The sequence below is a fragment of the Ambystoma mexicanum genome, chromosome 6p (genome assembly GCF_040938575.1).
Source record: "Ambystoma mexicanum isolate Mex_15411 chromosome 6p, UKY_AmexF1_1, whole genome shotgun sequence".
NCBI classification, from domain to species: domain Eukaryota; kingdom Metazoa; phylum Chordata; class Amphibia; order Caudata; family Ambystomatidae; genus Ambystoma; species Ambystoma mexicanum.
In genome coordinates, this window is record NC_090935.1 from 1,473,173,578 (window position 1) to 1,473,193,943 (window position 20,366).

The 20,366-nt window shown below is 44.7% G+C and overlaps 1 protein-coding gene across 1 annotated transcript in view; it reads right to left on the reverse strand.

Moving 5' to 3' along the window:
* Positions 1–20,366, reverse strand: part of SCARB2 (scavenger receptor class B member 2) — a 1,272,731-nt gene that overhangs the window by 909,776 nt on the left and 342,589 nt on the right. Inside the window, exon 2 of the mRNA XM_069626318.1 lies at positions 6,615–6,920. The gene's annotated coding sequence lies outside the window, so the exon portion shown is untranslated. The remainder of the gene's footprint in view (positions 1–6,614; positions 6,921–20,366) is intronic.

A 20,366-nucleotide genomic window follows, 5' to 3' on the forward strand; every position in this document is an offset into this window, starting at 1 on the left:
GAGGGAACGATAATTCCAGGTTCAGGAACCCAGCCAAGTAGCTACTTAGGGCAGCTTTTATTCTAAAAAATATGAAGAGCACCTTGGGCGTCATACGCCCCTCAATTTACATTCTTCAATGGATGTGAAGGTGGAATGTAGGGACAAATCTCCAAAGGCGTGAAACCCCAATGTGTCCCTCTAAAGAAAGAGTTTTTCAAAAGTATTGCATAACCCTTGCACCCTGGTTAGTGCTAACAAGGGGAAATTGGGAAACATTTAGCACCCATTTTGGCTAGCCTCGCCCAGGCTAAGCACACCTTTCGAACCACGTGTATCCCTCCACGCCCAGCAGGAATATGCCCACTGGCACACCTACACATATATATTGGCTGGGGCAATGATGGACCTTACAATGTGTACATGCAGCCTATACAGAGTTTGCGTAGACCAATGGGAAAACTAATGGTTAAACAGCTAAGGCTCACATGGATGCCCACCAGCACCACTGCTGGTATATTGGCGGGGGCCTTGGTGGCCTTCTCTACGTGTAAGTGCAGCCTCTCCGAATCTTGCACTAACCAATGAGGCACATAATGAGCCTGCATTACTAGCTCATATCTATCCATATCAAGGATAGCTAGTCCTCTCATTTCACAGGGAAGTGTTTGTACCTGTCAGTTCACTCTGGCCTGCTTCCTGGCAGATCCAAGCTAGAGTTAGAGAGAACAGAGAGGGCCAACATAATGTTAAGGAACACATTTCAGGATTCTTTAAATGAGGTAAAGTTGCTTAGGTAGTACAACCTTTATGATGAGGGATATCGGTCCAGTGATGGCCAGTGGAAGTTCTTATCATTAATGACATAGAGCAAATGTGTAAGACTACCAGGGGGGTACTATTGAGATCTAAAAATGCAACCTGGTAAGTATGGTTTGAAGCAATTAACCTCAAAGAGGGGATTGCATACAAAATGTGCAGCTCCTTAGAGTGATTCAAACGAAACGTTAAAATCTGAAACAACACAAATATGAGTCATCTCCAACCATCACACTCTGCACAGATGTGTCCCAGCATTGCAGCAGGTTTTATGATGTTAGATGAGATGCTGACACAGCGTTTTCAACATATGGGTGATTCCCTTAATTCAGAATCATCAGAGGTGTTAGACTTCACATTTAGATCTAGCAGTGATTGTGCCTTATTAGTCTTGTAAGAACCTCGTTGCAGATACGCAATCTTCAGATTTCAACATACATTTCCCATGTATAAGGGTGCATGTTCCTTTAAATATTATTTTCATTAAATGAATCAATTTCACAAAGTTAATTATTACTGTAATTTACAATGGGCAACTCTTTTGGAACTAAAAATGGAACTGGAAAGTGACATATATGCTGTGCTTATAGTTTATTGCTTTTTCCCAAACGTTGACTGTAACTGTGGCTTAAAAGTTTTAACATGTGTCATTTCTCACAAGAGTTACATTTAATAAGATTATCAGGTTTCTTCCTATTCTTCCTCTTCACCGAAGAATACTGTTTTTGCTGTTTGTTAGCTTTTTGTATTGTGGTTAAGATTCCGAGGATTAGAGAGTCTATATTTCTTGTGACACCTGTTTGAGTTGTTAATGCTGTCAACACTACCTACTAAAAGTTCATCAACTCCACTACGTAAAAGAAGCTCATTAGGTTCTTTACCAATCGATCCTTGAGGCAAGTTATCAGTAATAAAAACATGTTGTTGCAAACTTATTTTCTCTCCTACAATAGATTCCACAAATTTAAAAGGACTCATGTTTGTATTATCTTTGATAATCAAACTCATTTTCTAAAAGTAGGACCTTAGTGGGACCATAGTGACTCTGTGATAGACCGATTTACCTCATAGCCACCCAGCGTAAAGTATATAGTACTCTGTCAACATTTGGGTCAAGGCAATAACATCATCAGTCATGTCTAAGCAGGATCAGAAAAGGAGTATAGGCAAGCGTTTAGGGTAGCCCTACTACTCAAAAAATATGTGACTCGTAACAGCTAATGCCTTTATCTTCTTTTCATTGACCTTAAATCAGCTTTTAACGAGATCAATCGTAACAAATTGTGGTCCAGTATGGGCAAATAAATGATGAGTCCCGATATTTAATAGCCATTACTTTACAAAGGGAACACTGCAGCTGTTTTATGGAGTCCAAATTGCGAATGTACTAAACAGTTTACGGTCAACCAAGGGGTGCATCAAGGGTGCTGCTTGCTTCAATATTCTTTTTCTAATATATTCATTATTCTCACTTTTTCTAAACAATCTGGTGCTAAAACTGAACACCTCCATGGTCGATACGCCAAATTTCAATGACGGAAAGCCACCCGTATTACTTTTCGCAGATGACACAGCCATCATCTCGAAGATGCCACTGGGCCAAAGAAAAGCCTTTGTAATCTTTTCAAGTAGCTGTGAGGAAAAAGGTCTTAGCATTAGTAGCAGTAAAATCAAAGTCATGTAATACAACAAGATCAAAATAATGAAAATTACTATTTGGATACAAGGGACCCAATAGAGCCTGTGGATCATTTTGATTACATGGCATATGACTTAATAGCAAGGGCACATGGGGCCCCCAAAATTGACAAAAGTAGAACCACTTTGAATAGAAGAGCCGGCGTCATTCTGCCATTGGGATCTGGGGAAACTATTATAGCCCCAATTCTGGAGATATGTATGGATCAGGGAAATAGCGGTATTGTAATCTGGGCCAAAAGAAAGTAACTCAGCCCACTAACGGGCAACTGCCAATACAAGTGACGACAGTGGATGGAATATGCTAAGTGCTAGGTAATCCCAGCTCTTTATTTAGAATACACAGAAAGATCGGGTGCAGGGGGGGGGTGGGGAATTACAAGATCCAAAGGCATACCCTTGCTCAGGTTTTCTTCCAGTGCTCCATTGCTGGCAAATTATTTTTAAAGACCTTTTTAAAGAACGTGTCACTGATGATGACAAGCAAGCTACACAAACTAACATTCATTGGTTTGTACCCCTCAGGTAAATATACTTCCTATAGTTGCCACAATCAGGATTGCAGGGTCCCTATCTACTGGACAACCCACTTTTAGATAAGATATATGCTTACATCACTTCTCATACAGTTAATAGGCTAACACTAAACTGAGGTAATGTGGGCTCTCATTGGTTGGCACAGGATGTGTCCCACCTTGTACTGACCCGGTCTGATGAAATATGGAGTTTTCATAATGAGGGTAGAGAGATCAGTGTACCACTTATAATTGCAATAAGCAAACAGCTCTTTATTATCCTACTGGCATGTCTGCAAATGTCCAAGGCTATTGTCTGAGTTATTTCCTGCCTCTGTCTAGTACTGCAGGTGTGCTTATCTTAATGTTGACACTTTGACTTACTTCCTGCTGAATTACGTGTTACTCAACCATGTTTCAGCTTAGGATACCTACTGTTATTCATATTTTAACTATTGCTGACTGTGCACCTCATCCGCTAATTCCTTAAAAGATTTGCCATTGCACCGGCAGGATGTTTCTGGTGTACGCACCTGAACTTCAAGGCTGTCTGCTTTGCTCTGAAGCAAATTACTTTTAATGGTCGCCAGCCGGTGATCATCCCCATGTCCTGCCATGATTATCTTACACTGTGGCCTTTGCATTGCATTCTGCTGGGATGTGCAGCTGCTTCCAGGCTGCTTGACATTTATTTGTTTTGCTGGCCCATTCGAGCCCTGGTGCCTAACGCCTAACTAGATCTGTAAAGCCTGCTTTTCATTTGCAATGTTTTTAATGACGGCAATGGCTGGCTCATGCGCATTTTTAATGCTGGCATTTCACTGCTGTCTTTTACTATGATTACACACATTTTCTGCCATGTATTAATTCCCTGTAAGTCTATTCAGCATGCATGTTTTAAATATTTCCCCTTTACCAATGTAGTGAGACCCTGGTCTAATGTATGTCGGAACCTAGCTCCTCCATAAATGTTTAGCACACTGTGTGCTGCTGTTATTATCTAGTTTTAGTTTCTACACTAATGCTATTTTAAGCAAACTACTTACCTAATCATTGCCAATTTAAATGTACGTTTATGGATTCTGCTTTTGAGTGCATGTGCGCATGTGTCATTTTTATACATCTCAGGAATGGAGTAAGGCTGTCTCAGCTTGTATCTTGTTCCACCTGCTCGGTCCTTGTAAGTATTCGGGTTAAAAGCTGGTTCTGGCATATTCATCTATCTACCATTACTCCTGCCCTCTGGTCGAGTCATCAACCACTCCTTCATTTTCTCTCATCGCATTATAGCCATCCTTGGGCAGCCACACTTTGGTGACCCATCCTCATGCTACCTCCTTGTGCTATGTATTCTGCTGAGCCACATGTCATAAACCAGCACTCACCATTCTCAACACATTTTTTGTGGGTATCTTATGTAAACAGTGCCCCAACCAGTCAATTGGATGACCAAATGGGTACATGTGACCGTAATCAGTTTCAGTGTACTGGTGAACATTGTCACCCACACTAACCATTACTGCCATTTCAAGTACCTTTTTTCCAGACTTTTTACACTGGCTTATTGCTATTATCAGGACGCAAAAAGCTGAAAGGACCAAAACCAAGATTGCCAACAGTATTTTGAAAGCGCCTGTCAACCAGGTAGGCATCCAGGAGAACAGATAACTGAACTAGCTCTCGTCCTCAATATCATTCACTTCCCCTTTTTTTTTATTGTGCAGCTCTTGCACAGTGTATATGACCTCTGTCAAGGTCCCATTCTCTTCATTGGTGAGGGTACATACATTCAGTAACTTAGGCCTATCTTTGTGCACACTCTTCCCTTCATAGCTCTGAGGAGGTCCAGAACATTTCTGTTCTGTAGGGTCATTGGTCTGATGCTCTTAACTCCTCCTTGATGAAATTGAATCCTTTTACTGTGGCATTAATCATTTGTAAAAGCTCCCATCTAATTATTTGGATCCACTGTGCATTAGCTGCCACTTGTAGGCCAGGCATAAGAAAGGATGTTAAGAACATTGTTGGTTTACCAAATACTTTATGCCCATCTGGTATTTCATTGAATGCAGTATTGGCCTTCTTGGAGAAGTAGTTAGTTATTTCAGTGCGCTTTAGGCCTAGGGATATTTTCTTCCTGCTGAGTGCCATTAAATTCCCAATTTGAACCTCACTTTGTGATATTACCAATGATGGTGCATTCAATAATGCTATTGAACGTATGCCCCCCCAGTTAAGTGGAAGCTGCATATAATCTCTTGTACCACAGGCCCAAGTGGTCCCTGAGTTCAGCTGTGCCAATTTTCATACCTGGTAAATCCATAATGCGTTTGCACCCTTCATTTATACCAACTTTCACTGAACCATTGTTTCTAACGCATAACTTCAGTGCTTGAATTTTAGTTATGGGTAGTGTTACTGCTTCATCTTCCAACCATGTTAAAAACCTGGCAGTTTGTTTCCATTCTTCACAGAACACTTTATCTGCCTTTTCTTCTCAGCTCTGTTGATGCAGGCACCACTGCCTCTGCTTTGCATCCCATTATTCCATCAACCCATCCCCCCAAGGAGAATATGTTCCCTTTTATTTGCAATTAATGTCTATTGAGGCAATAATGTCTCTCATTTCGCTGGGCATCTCTGCAGTTTAATATTTGTGATCCACTATTTGGACATCTCCTCTATTTTAGCCTGATAACGCGTACTTCAGCACTTTACTTTTAAGTCTTATTTGGTCCATCATGTGTGTCTCTTTTATGTAGTTGTCAATGTACAGGAACTCTGATTCTGTCAAATACTTGTTCATGGCTGATTGTCCTTGGAACTGTCGTCTTGTCTGGCACAGTGCAAGATGTACCAAGCAATGTGCTCTGGGTGCAGGTACTTCTTGAGGTATAAATACTCGACAGGCTGTCATGGCATATGGGATAAGTGAGCTAACCAAGCAGCTCTCACTCAATCTCTCTCTCCCCACCTTCTCCATGGACCTATACCAAGAATTTCGATGAATATTTATAGACTTGTCGAAATACATTTTCATCTAATATTCATCTTCTGTAATACTTCTCCTAACCCTAACTTTCTCCACAATTGGGTGAAATACAGTTTCATGATCTAACTGGAAATGTGGTTGTCCTTTCTACTTCTTCACTAACGTTATACTATAGGCACATGTTCTCAGTACCAACATAAATGAACTGTGTGGTGAAACAATATAAGAAATAGAGAGAGCAAGAAGAGAAAAAGAAAACAATAATCGTGACAGCTATAATGCCCACTGTTTGTCAATGCAGTCTCCGGCATATATATTGAGGTATCAATAGAAAGTCTCTAAAATGGGGATAGAAAAACATTGTGTATGTATATATGTATATCTATCTATAATTAATACACTAAACTGAGCTATATACCTATAATTACTAATGAATATGTACTAAAAACAATCCTTGTGTTATACTAAACAATAGTAGTGACATAACAATATATAGACATTTTCTTTTTTCAACTGTGAGGCAAGCTGTGTGCTTATATAAAAAAAACTACAAGAATAAAAAAGAAAGAAAAACGAATACAAAAATTATGCTCTCAAAAATAGTCACTTACATTTCCCGGAATTGTACTCTTCAGGCACGACCACACGATCTTTCAAGTCAGAGTTCGCTGGTAACACCTCCATGGTAAAGCACTGCTCAACACATGTCCAGGAAGTGATTTACTGCTCTGCCACTTCTTGATCACAGTTCTGTGCAGCTCTAGCTCTGGCCCATGTGGTGGGTTCCTGATTCCCTTCTACCTCTGATTCCTGGTAGCTGGGCAGGGAGGCGGCCCTCTTGTATCATCTTATGTTGGTGATGTCGACCCACGGGAACAGCTAATTGCAGTAGTATTCAATTCTATGTTGTCTTTTTCCTGTCAAAAATTGAAAGAGAGAGATATTTAGTTGTGGACATCAAATATTCATGTAGCTTTTTTCTCAGAACAGTCACAGTACATTTCCCGCCTGTACTCTAGTAACTTTCCCCAACTTCTGGAAGAATTCCGGCGAGATCTGAAGCAGTGGGAGTCCCAAGAAATCTCCTGGTTCGGACGTATCGCCGTGTTAAAAATTAATCTGGTCCTCAGACTATTATACCAATGCGCAGCGCTTCCGATAATATCCCAGCAAGTGAACTGACCACCCTACAGAGAAGCATCCAAAAATTCATCTGAGAGGAGAAAGCCTAGAATAGCAAAATGGTTCATGCTCCAGGGGAGGGTATCCAGAGGAATGGGAGTCCCAGATGTGACTAGATACGCACACGCAGCCCAACTCTCCCATGCATACATATGGTCCCAATCGGTTGATCAACCACTGTGGAACCAGTTGGAAGAAGCCTGGTGCCCTGTGCCACCGTCAGAGCACCCTCATCTACCACCAATAAAGGCACATGCAAATCAGCGCCTTCTTTCAGCAACACTCACGACCACTCACAGTTGGAAGGCTGCAGAACGAAAATGGGGTGGCAAGGACTCCAGGGAGCCACTCACATCCATATGGAACAATCCAGACTTCTCCCCGGGCAATCCCCCACTTGGATTTGCAGCATGGAAGGAGGGAGGGCTAGGAAAGATATCAGATATGTTAGAGGGTTTCTCCCCCATCACATTTGAACAGTGTGAAGAGAAGTTCGGGGTTGGGGAGAACGAGAGGTTCTACTATGCCCAATTTCGACACTGTGTCTCCCACAGAATGGTCAGGGAAAATGGGGCCAGAGAGTTAACAGCACTGGAGAGTTCTCTGCTAACCACAGCCCCTAAGGGCAGGGTCTCAACACTTCACCGTCTGCTGGACAGAACAGCCCTGAAAAGAAAGAAAAGTATATGCTAGATTGGGAGAGAGACCTCGGCCGAGAGATAGAGATAGAGGAGTGGGGTAATATCTGGTCCAGACTTCATAAGAGCACGCAATGCATCTCCAACAGGGAAGGAGGCTACAAACTTTGATACAGATATTATGTCACCCCAGCTCAGCTAAACAAGGCCAACCCCGAAATTCCCCCAAGCTGTTGGCGAGGGTGCGCTGCTATTGGCTCCTTATTCCACCTGGTGTGGTCTTGCCCGAATGCCGAGTCATACTGGAGGGAGGTGACAGACCAAATAAGGGCAATCACCGGGCTGGAAATTAGTGGGATCCCGGAATTGTGCTCCTGGGTGACACAGGGGGTGAATACCCATTATCTCATTATCTGGGCAGATATCGGGGCTCTGCACACATCTCCTACTAGCCACGAAAATTGCAATGGCCAGGCTCTGGAAAAATGCAGATGGTCCCTCGATCCCCTTATGGTGGTCAAAGTGCTGGAAAATCGTGGTGGCCGAAAAAGTAATGGCTATACGGACAAGAAACCTGAATTACTTTCTGAACACCTGGGCGCCATTCATGGACTATGCTGAAAAATACCCATGCCTCACCAGAAGGCCCCCCCTAATGCTCTGGCTCCAATGAGGTCCGAACTGGCAACAATGGGGCCAGGGACATACTAAACAAGGGCCAGAGGGCCCCAAGGGAACGTGACCATTGCCAGAGCCTGGTCAGCTTGCTACCACGTGAACATGCGGGGTGTTATCTCTGCCAAATTGTGTGATTACGTAATATTATACCAATGTCAATGTGTTTTCTATGTATACTCTAATATAATGTTTAATTGAAAAAAGAGCAGTCACAGTGCTCCCTATATCTGTTAGATATGGTGAATCTTCATGGAGGGGGTCTGCTAAGAAATGTATTCTTCAAATCAATCACTGTGAAATGAGTGGCTGTGGGTGGTATATTACACAATATTGTGGCAGGATTGGGAACTACCAGAAATTCAGCCTCAACAATATTGTTCAAAGGGCATAAATCTTGTATGAATCTCCACAACCCTCCTGTTGATATTTTCACTGGATAGTATGCGGTGTTGCAAGGGGGCTCAGATGGCATGATAACCCCTTCCTCATGAATGCTTCTATTGTTTCATATATGCCCTCATCTGCCTCCTTGGACATTGGGTACTGTCTCACTCTGGATACAATTGCCCCTTACTTCAGTTTTATTTACACTGCTCCAATCCTTTTTAACAACCCCACATCATAAGGGCTGGGTGTCCATATTGTGCTAGGCACCTTTGACAAATCTTCCTCCATAAACCATGGTACTTGCTTAGCTAGCATTATCCTTTGTGGCACTTCCCTGTGCTCTATTTTCAATTGATAAGGTATGGAAATTTCAAAAACAATGACCTCCTCAATTGAGTCACTGGGCCTCATTGCGAGTGTGGCGGTCCAGAAACAAGGGTGCTGTAAGCTTACCGGCACCCTTGTTTCCGGACCGCCACACTACAAGTCTGGCTGCCAGGGCCGCCATGCCTGGCAGGTCTGACCCTGCCGGGTGCAACAGCCCCAGTAGGCAGAGTTGTCATGGAAGCACCGGCACCATTAGAAACGATGCTGGTGCTTCCGAGTCCCCATTCCTGTGGAGTCCTAGTCCTACAGGACTCCACGGGAATGGGGACTTACCAAATCCCCCGGCAGACTTCCTGCTCCACCGGGACTTGTAATGTCCCGGTGCCACCGTGAAGTCAGGCAGCGAATTCAGTGTTTCGAGGTCGGCGGGTTACTGCCTGGCCTCATAATGAGGCCCACTGTCTTCCAACAATTCATCATCTGTCAAGTCAGTCAGCCTGTGTGTAGCATTAAGGGCTATCCCTGTGTGCCAATTCGCCCCCTCCTCATCTGTTCCCTGTAATATCACCCTGTCCCCTCTCACTACAGCCACTTCCAATTCAATTATAATACATTTTCCTTCTGCTACATCTGTAGGTACCTCTGCACTGAAAAGACATTTTGCATGTTATCTCAATAGCTGGCTTGTAATGTGAGACCAAGACTAATTTGCATATGATCTTTCCCCTTTTGTAATGGCTTGGCAGGCAAAGAACGATGGCCTGCAGGGTTGTCCAGAGCAATGCCAGAGGTTAGGATTTATTCTAAAACATCCAGTCATCACCCCTTTTGTTTTGCTATAGTCACCCTGAGTGGGCCGGGTATGCCCAGATGTGGGTCCCGTGCCTGCTGAGCCTAGAGACCCAAGCTACACCTCACTGATGAGGTCTAACGAGGCCAAAACATATTTGGGGATGCGTGTGGTCTCAGGCAGAAGAGATGTGACCAAGCAGTTCAGGATGGACTGCCCCTTTTGGGGTGGGACCAACCCTGATTTGCATATGGTCTTTGCCCTTTTGTAATGGCTTAGCAGACGAAGAACGATGCTCTGGAGGGTTGCTCAGAGTAATGCCTGAGGTTAAGATTTATTCTAAACCTTCCAGCCATCACCCCTTTTGTTTTGCTGTAATGCAGGGAAGCCATGCTAGCATCACATGTACTCCATAAAGGAATATGTTCGGATCTGTTGGCACTCTCCTTTGCACTTTCTGCCCAGAAATGCTTGTATGTATTCTCCTGCTGTCTGGAAATGTATGCCTGGTGTTGAATGTATATTCCCATCCTCTGTGAATCATATTGTCATGTTTAATTTCTGCATGAGATCTCCACCCAATATGTTTACAGGTGTCTTTCGGGACTATAAGAACAGAATAGCTACCGTCTGGTGTCCTACCTTCACAAACAAGCTTTTATTAAATGGTACCATATTTGTCACCCCAGAGTACCCTTGAGTGTCCATAGATATTCCTGACATTGGAAATTTCCCCTCTGTGACACAAGATTTTGTTGCCCCAGTGTCAACTAAGAAAGAAAGAGTCCTGTCCCCTATAGTTACTCCCACCCTCGGTTCCTGCTCAGGGTCTGTAGTTACTGTAGTTACTGATAGGAGAGGGTCACTCTGTGGGCTGTCCTATTGTTAGTACATATTCAGTCATGTCCCGTGAAAGGATTCCCTCCAACCACTGTCACCCCTCCTATCTGGGGGGGATCTGTGTCTGTGGTAAAATGTTTGCATCCCACTGTGTCACTGCTTGTTGTGGTTGTACTATGTTCTGTGGTTGCTGTGGCATATGTGTCTGCTGTGTCTGTGGTGGCACAATCTGTGGTTGTGTCTGTGTCATTTGTGGTTGCTGCATTGGCTGCATTTGGTGTGCTTGTTTATGATCTTGTGGATATTGTGTGTAGTCATAAAACCCATAACCTTCTTGTAATGCACCTTGGTGGATATGCCATCCCCTTTCTTGGTCCATATTGCATTGCACCTTGCTGCATTGCTCCTCTACTTCTACACACTTGTGAAATGTGTCAAACATTCCCACGTGCCCTCCAAAGTGTGGCTGCCCCCACCAAACTCTCCTTGTGGTGCTCCAAATCTGAATCTTCTCCCTCTCTGGGCAAATCCTTGTCCTCCCCTGGGATAAAGGTTATTCTCATCTCTTCTCGCAAAATGACCACCCATGCCTTGCTGCAGCATGGCAGTTCCCTGCCCATTGTTCCCTTCTCCTGTATTTATTACTACTGCCCCTTCTACTGCCATTCTAGAATTCTAGATATTATTTTCTTTACCAATGTTCCCTCTTCTATCTTCCACTCTTCAATTTTATTTTGGTCTTTATCCTGTTTTAACCTACAATGGTGAATAACAGTCAATTGTATCTCTAGCCATGGTCTCATTTCAATCCCCACAATCATTTTTAGCTAACTATGTACTTCTATGATAGAACACAGACATATTTTTGTTCCAATGATCTTTGGTTTCTAAACGCCACCATTCCTTAATATCCTGAATATATGCAGTGGGGTCCTCACTAAGTCCCATCTTTCTAGTCATTATGGCACTCGTGTCTGAGGCATCCTCAATGCTTTCCATACATTTGCTCTGCAATTATTAAATGGTGACCCGTCATTGGGAGGAGACCATGTCTCAGGAGGATAGCTCAGGAGCAACATGCTCGCCTTTGGAAGCAAGATGACCAATAATATCATATTTAGTGGCGTTTTGTTCTGTCACTGTGGAATAGCCTGCCCTCTTCCACACGCCCTCTCGCTGTCCACCTAATATGGATGCAAATAGGCTTTTCATGTCACCTATAGCAAATGAAATTGCAGCTGTTTCTCACTCTAGCTGGTAGATCTATTTGCCGGCTCCTGCAGTAAGTGATGGCAATTTGTTCATTAAATTATTGCTATTTGCCTGGTGCCAATGTGTATAATGTGGCAGCCTTAATCCCTTATGGAGTAGCAGGAATTGTGACATCCTTTTTTTGCATGCAAGGGTGAAGCTGCACACGTTCCCCTTCTCAATGTCTCAGTTACACAGTTTTGCTGGCAGTCTGACAAGTCTCTTAATAAACAAGCTGATCTATGGTCTTCATTTCTTGGGAGTATTGATTTAAGGGGTGGATATATACTTAAATTTGGCCCCAACAAATCTGCTGTTTCTCCTACTGCTGGTCTTGTGGTATCCATTGGTGGGGCTTGCGCCACCTCTTCTTTCCTGTCTTCATCATCAATATCTACCCAATCGGCTTGTCTGTCACTTTCTCCACTCCGGTCATCCTCAATTATGGGATAAAAACTCACTCTCTTAACAGGCTCCCTTACATATGTTCCACTCATACCTCTGGCAACACGTCCCTGCCCCTGTTTTCTGGGGTTATTGTCCCACTTCCTTCTCTGTTTCTGGCATTTTACTTTTGCTCACACTTTGGCTCACCTCCTTCCTCCTCTGTTCAATTTCTTCCTTTTCTCTTGTTAGTCTCCCTTTTTCTCATTTCGTCTCTTTACATACTCATCCCTTTCTCTTACCTCCCCTTTCCTTATTTACCCTTCACGTTCCTCTCTCTGCACTTTCTCTGTCTCATCTCTTCATTCCCTATCTTTCTCCCTACTTGAATTTTGCTCTGTAGCCTCATATGTCTCTCTTCTAAACTCCTCTCTCGTTTCTTCCTTTCTTTCTTCATACACTACTACCTTTACGTAATAATTTTCAGTGTCGTCCCCATCTAGTTTAAGTATTGTCTTTCCTCCTAACCACTTCTCTTGTTCAAGCGTTTTCTCTCCACTACCTCCACTACCTGTTGGTGCACTTCTCATCCTTGATTTCTCCCCACCATCTGTCCTCATGTCCCTAACTTTCTGGAGTACATCCTTAGGTTCTTTTAGTTGTTTTTTTATGCTGTATAGCATTCTATTGTCCTCCTCATCTCTTAGCTGTGCCTCTAAGCAGTCCTGTAGGCTGTGTGCACCATTCTTCATGGACATTAAGCATCCATTACTTCTTAGGAATCTCTATCTCCTCATCAAAAGCTTTCCTCAGCTCCAGTACGCCTAACCTGCTTTGGAGATTCTTACCCTTGTATATGGCATGTAGGTAGGTGCACATATGCTGGAGTACAGCACTTGAGTGAGTGCCCTCTTGTGGCCATAGCATAAACATTTTGCCAGCTGTATCTTTTGCCCACTGTGCATGGTTCTTGGTGATTTTTGTGCTATATTTAGGGAACGCCTTGCATAGGTGTAGGATACGCAGCTTAGCACTACACAAATAAACAATGCAAATAATATTGAGCTTACCAATAATGAGGACAAACATGTTCTTCACAGTTCTCTCAATCTTTTCCCTTACTCACACCCGAACCCCTTTTCAAATCCCCATTACAATTCAGCCACTTTTGTTCATTGCCTGAGCCCACATCTCAAAGTCCAAATCCTACCACTATGTCACAACAACAAAACCAGCTCACAATGTAAATATTTATACTTACACCATCAGCAGATAGCTTCAGGGCAACATGCTCGCCTTCGAAGCAAGACGACACAGAGCAACACAGGTTTGTTCCCCAGGTCCGAGCTTAGAAACCTCTGGGTATTAAGCGTGTTACAAATAACCGATCATATCATATCATAACCTCTATCAAACAATACTACTTGCTACTCTAACAATACACAAAGAAAAACGCCACTACATAACTAGTCTCACAACACAACACAATGCTGGCAATCAACCATTGAATCAATTTAAAATACAATACAGCTGTCTTCTGGTTTCCCCAGGGATATCCTAATCCCTCTATCTTTTTCAACCCCCAAAGGAGGTTGGGCCATCAAGGACCGTTCCTGTGTAACCTTCTCTAACCCTTGTTAATGGATTTCTCTTAACCCTCTGTTCACTTCTCTGTTTCATAAATAATATTTAATAAATATCCCCACCCCCAAGTGTTAACCAGCACATAACATACCTCACATCCGCAGATGTTTGAGGGTTCCTGGTGTCAGGGGTCCCAACCAATCTGTCAGCAGTGGCCCAAGGATGGGGCAGGAATTCACTCCAAAGCTGGCTCCTGCTGACCTCCTATTCAGTTGTGCACAAAACTCCACTCTCTAGACCAGTCCCCTGTCCAAAAAGGAAGGATGGCTGGGGTCCCAACAATCGGCCAAAAATGTCCTATATGTTTCAGCCAACATTCATTGGTCTGTACCCCTAGGTTACATATACTTCCTATAGGTGCAAAAATCAGGATTGTAGGGCCCCTATCTACTGGTAAACCCAGTTTTAGATAACATATATGCTTACATCACTTCTCTTACAGTTAATAGGCTAGAACTAGATTGAGGTAATGTGGGCTCTCCTTGGTTGGCAGAAGATGTGCTCAACCTTGGACTGACGAGGTCTGATGAAATATGGAAAAATATCATTGTGTGGCAGGATGTTTCTGGTGCACGCAACTGAACTTCAAGGCCGTCTGCGTTGTTCTGAAGCTAATTAATCTTAAGGGCTGTCAACCTGCGATCATCCCTGTGTCCTGCCATATTTATCTTTGACTGTGGTCTTCGCGTTCCATTCTGCTGAGTTGTGCAGCTGCTTCCAGGCTGCCTGAGATTTATTTGTTTTCCTGCCCAGATTGGAGCATTGCTGATCACAGACTTGAGCTCCTGAAAACAAGTCACCATCGCTTCTGACCATTCAATTGGATCTTTAACCTTCTGTGCTCCCTTAAATCCTTGCAGTAAGGGCCTCGTGTAACTATAGTAGTCAAAGATCCATGATCTACAATAGTTACAGAGTCCCAAGAACTGCTGCATCTGTTTAACAGTAACGGGGTGGGGAGTATTCTGAACTGCTGTGGCTCTCCCAGGCCTTACCTTTCTACCTGGGGGCGATAACACTTGCCCCAAATAGACTACCTCTGTGTGGTAGTATTGTAATTTTTCTTTGTCCACCTTAGACCCCTGCTCCACAAGCAGGGTGAGGAGTGTTATTGAATCTCCTCAACACTGTTCTTCTTTAATGCTACAAACTAGTAGATTGTCCACACACTGAACTACTATACTGGACACGTGTACATTTTCCCAAAATCCATTTGAAGCACCCTGTTGAAGATGCTCAGAGATTCACAGTAACCCTGGGGCAACCTTGTGTGCTCAAATCTGTGACCGCGATACGTGAACACAGAAAGGTGCTGAGAAGTGGGGTGTAGGGGGACTTTTTAAATCAATCACAATAAAGTGGGTCAACCCAGTAGGGATGTTACAGAGAATAGTAGTGGGATTTAGCACCACCGGAAAATCTGCCTAAACAAAATGATTCAAAGGATGCAAATCCTGAACCATCCTCCAACTGGACCTCTTTGCTTTCTTTACAGGATAGATGGCTGTATTGTATGGGGACATGAAGGTTTTATTAGGCCTTGCTTCCACAATGCCATAATAGTCTCATATCTCCCTTCATCAGCCTTTCTAGAGATGGGGTATTGTCTCACATCTGGCAATATTGCACCAGGTCTCAATGTTACTTGCATTGCTCCAACACTCTTTAATAACCCGACTTCATGAGGATTGCTGGTCCACAAATGACCCAGCACCTTCTCCAAATCTTCTTTCCAATATGGGGACGTAGCTCTAACGATAAACATAGTGTGTGGTACCTCCCTATGCTCCATCCTTATCTGGCAAGGCACTTCAATCTCAAAAACCATCTTGCCTGTGTCTTCGCATCTTCAAACAATTGTTCATTGGACACTTCCCTTAGTGATAAGGTTGCAGCGATGCACAAGACTGAGAGAATGACCCTGTCCTTTTTAATGACCACTGCTTCCAATAGAAGTGTAACAATAGTGCTTGGCGCTATCTCCTGTGACTCAGCAGGATGAAATACAAGTTAGATTGGTATCCCCCATGCCCGGTCCCTGATCCCAGGGACCTAACTTAACGCAACCATCACCCTGTAAAAGAACAAAGCTGAATGTAGAGGTGCCCTCTTATCGCGCTGTCATTATAACGTGAATGCAAAAGTGCTGAATATCTCACCCGATACAAACCTGGAGCTGAGCATACTATACCTTCCTCAGTGAAAGCGATCATCATATTCAATTTGCTTAGGAGATCTCTGCCCAAGAGATTTGCTGCCTGATTCATGGAATTATTTGCGTGGAAAAGGCAGATTTACGCACCTTTCTGCCTGAAAATCCCCATACCTCAAACAGAGATTTTCTGACAGAAAGGTGCGCAAATCTGCGTTTTTCACGCAAATAATTCCATGAATCAGGCAGATAGTGGGGTATCTGTGCAATACAACAAGGGAGCAAATACATTTTGTGTACCTACCTTAATATGTAGATCCTCAGTGTAAGGAACCAACTGCATAGCCCCAGAGAATGCCTGTGTGTCCACCATTTTGGCTGACAAGGGAAACTTACCTTCATTGATGCAAGATTTTGTTGCCCCTGTATCAATCATGAAGCAAACATTCACTCACCTACCTTTACATGTTTCCGGGGTTCCTCTTCTGGATCAGCAGTAACAGACAGGACTGGACACATTAGATATCTCTGTGGGCTGTCCTAATCCAGATACACGTTAGCACCTGGGAGCGGGAAAGGATACCCTCTAAACACCTGCTTCAGTATAATGAGTAACCCGCTCCTTTGGGTAAAGGATTCTTTTCCCATATCTGTACCGGTGCCTGCACTGGTACGGTTGGCTGAAACATATAGGTATGTGCAACCTCAGATGCTGGGCTCTGTCCAACCCATATCTGCTGTGATTGCACAGAACCTGGGGCATATGGCATGGTTGGGGGTTTCATTTGCTGAGAAGGATTAGATGGGAACCTACCCATCTGTTCACCTGCGTTAAAATGCTGTGGCCTACTCTGACAATTGTGTAACACATGTCCCATTCTCCCACACAACCAACACTGGATCCGATACAGTCCTCCATAGTTACTTTGTATTGGAGCGCTAAATCGTGGCATCATTCTTCCGAACCCACCAAATGACCCACTTCCTTGTGGAAATGCTCCCATTCCCTTCGGAAATCCTCTCATTTGTTGTTGATCAGGTGCATACCCATCCATCCAACCCTGTGTTATATCTGGTTCAATATGTGCCTGTTGTCCCAATTGTCCCTGTTGTCCCTCTGTGGAGATAGTAATTACTGCTCCTTCTAAACTGATATTAGCACATTTGTTCTGAACAAGCTCCTTTTTCTGCCTTCTCTTACAAAAATGCACAATGTGTGCCTGAATTCCGGCCAACCGTTGGCCTCCATTCCCACCACCTTACCGAAATCATGCTGCACTTCTTTGGGAAGTCCCTATTTTAACATGTGGTAGAAAATAGCCACATTTATATCCCATGGCTCTCCATTCTATTGTAGTCCGTGGCCCCACGGGACGCGGCTAGTGGGCTACATGCTTGCTCTCTGAGGGACACAGTCCTAGGAAGAAAGACTGTGGGCCTCATTATGAGGTCAGCGGTAACCCGCTGGTGCTGCCGGTGGGTTGCCGCCGACCTCGTAACACCGTTTCTGCAGCCTGATATCCAAGTGCCACTGGGATATTACAAGTCCCGGTGGCCAAGGATGTCAGGAACTGTAAGTCCGCATTCCCGTGGAGTCCTATAGGACTCCATGGGAATAGGAAACAGAAGCACCTGCACCGTTGCTAACGGTGCCAGTGCTTCAGTGGAAACCATGCCTGCAGGGGCCGGTGCTCCCAGCAGGTCAAACCTGCTGGGAGCACCGGCCCCTGCAGGCAAACTCATAGTCTGGCAGTCCAGAAAGGGTGCTGGTATATTGCTACCGGCACCCTTGTTTCTGGACCGCCAGACTTGTAATGAGGCCCACAGACACTAGAGCAATAAAGGTTTTATTAAATGTGTAGTCTAGTTTGCGTTTATATATGTGTGTGTTTAGGTGAACCGGAACAATAGAAAAAGAACTCCGCTGCCCAAGAGGAATTTTAAAAAAAAGAACAGTTGGAAAGGACAAGTAAGAAAAGAGAGAGAGAAAGGGAGGGTCTTACCAGGAGGGTCGCTGCCTCGAGCACCCCGCTGGTGCCTTAATCCTTTGAATAGCACTGGCCGGCACATGGGGTGCCCCCCAGAGACTATGAGCAGGGCGGCCAAGTTGCTATGCCAGGGGCAGCTCGATCACTCCTGGGCCATGGCACCTGTCGGTCAGGCCAGGGGCCAGACTGGATGGGCCCCAAAGACATTTGTGGCCCGGGCAGCATGGATGTGCCCCCAAAGGCCCGCTTCATGGCCAGCGAGGAGAGCCTTCCATCAAAGAAATCCTCCCCGGCTGTGAATGCCAGGAGCACCCTGGGAGGGAATGCAGAGTCACGCAGAAGAAGCCCGCTCCACCCCAGGGGGTGGAGCAGTGAAGATGGAAGCCACAGGTTGGCCTCGCTGGTCAACCCGGGTGAAGAGGAGGCCGTGAAGTCCCAGGTCACTCCGTTGAGCAGCCCAGGTGAAGAAAGCCCCGGGCTGCCCAGCGGAACAGCCCGGGTGAAGGGGCAGCCCACCCCCTGCGTTTCTACAATGCATTGCTGAGGGGGTGGCTTGCAGCAGGCCGGCGAGCATGGTGATGATTGTGGTGGCCTCATCATAGCAATGGGGATGCAGCCTGATCCGGAAATGGAGCCCAGGCTGCACAGTGACATCAGGTGGGTCTCCAGCCAACACGGTGCACCAATTGAATATATAAAACTGTGGGATTTGGCTGTGAGATTGGGTGGGCCCCTCCAGCCAATGGGGCACACTGTGTATAAATAAAATAAACCACGGGTCACAGCTGAGATGACAGGTGCGGCCCCCCTGCCAATGGGGCCCACGCAGAGTATTATTTACACCACAGGTGCAGCTGTGAGTGTAGGTAGGTCCCCATGTGCGCAGGGGGCCACCCAGGACACAACCTATGGGATGTGGGCTGCATGGTGGCCCCACATGGGTAAGGTGGTCACCTTAGAAGAAGAGGATGGGGCCACGCCTCAGATGTCAAATAGTGGGGGCAGGCTGTAGTCATCAAACCAGCAGGATTTCATCGAGAGCAGCCCTACACCAAGTCCACAGAGCCAGTGCCACAAGGACAGACCTGCAAGCTACTGTGAAGGGTGACTGACTGCAACAGTCACCTCATTGTAATATAGTGTTGTATGTTGTCACGTTGTGAGTCTATGTATATATGTCGGTTCTGTGTACATTTAATGTTATGTAGGTTAAATGTTAATTAGGGGGAGTTAGGGAGTTGGGGTAATAATTAGGGGAATGCTAAGAAGAGTAACTGTTAAGTAGGAATAGGAAGTTATGTGGCCATTGTTGTTACTAGGGGGTAGAGTGGAGGTACTCTCGCATGAGGTATATGGATAGGTTGGGGGCTTTGCCTGAGGCTGCCTTGCAAGATGGGACTACCCACATAGGCCATACTCTGAGGGGTCCCCTTTGGGATTCCTATAAGAATTCACTCTGGTCTATGTGTCCATTAATCATCCAAGAACTCAGGGTGTAGCCAAGCTCCTGTATTAATCATTTTATTTGCAGATTGCTCAGTGCCTCAGCAGAGCAGCTGGTATGGGATGGTGGAGTTGGAACCAGTGTGGTTCATTCCTGGCCCGGAATATTTTTAATACTGGGAGTGCCCAGGCCAGGAATAAAAAATAAAACAGGGGCTACACTCTGCCCTCCACATTTCCTGAATCAATTGAATATGTACGGCAGGGTCATCATCTATTCATCTGACCGTTCCCCCATTGAAGCCGTAAATAAACTTTTCATGTCCCCTATGGCCAGCTTAATACTGGCAGTCTGTTTTTCCAATGCATGAATTCACTTCCCTTTTCCTGCAGTGAGCGAGGGGAGTGTCATCATCAAATTGCTCTGGTCCATGTCCGACCAGGGGACATAATATGCTTTCCCCTGTCCCTTCTGGAGCAACAGAAATTGAGTTACCCTCATTTTCACTGGGACTTCCCTGTCTTTCCCTTACTTCTTACTATGATATGATATGGCATTTATAACGTGCCTATAAACAAGTGTTTCAAGGCGTGACAAGGCAAGAGAGGGGGAACAGAGGGAAGACCGAGACAACGATCTTACTAGGCCAGGTAACATT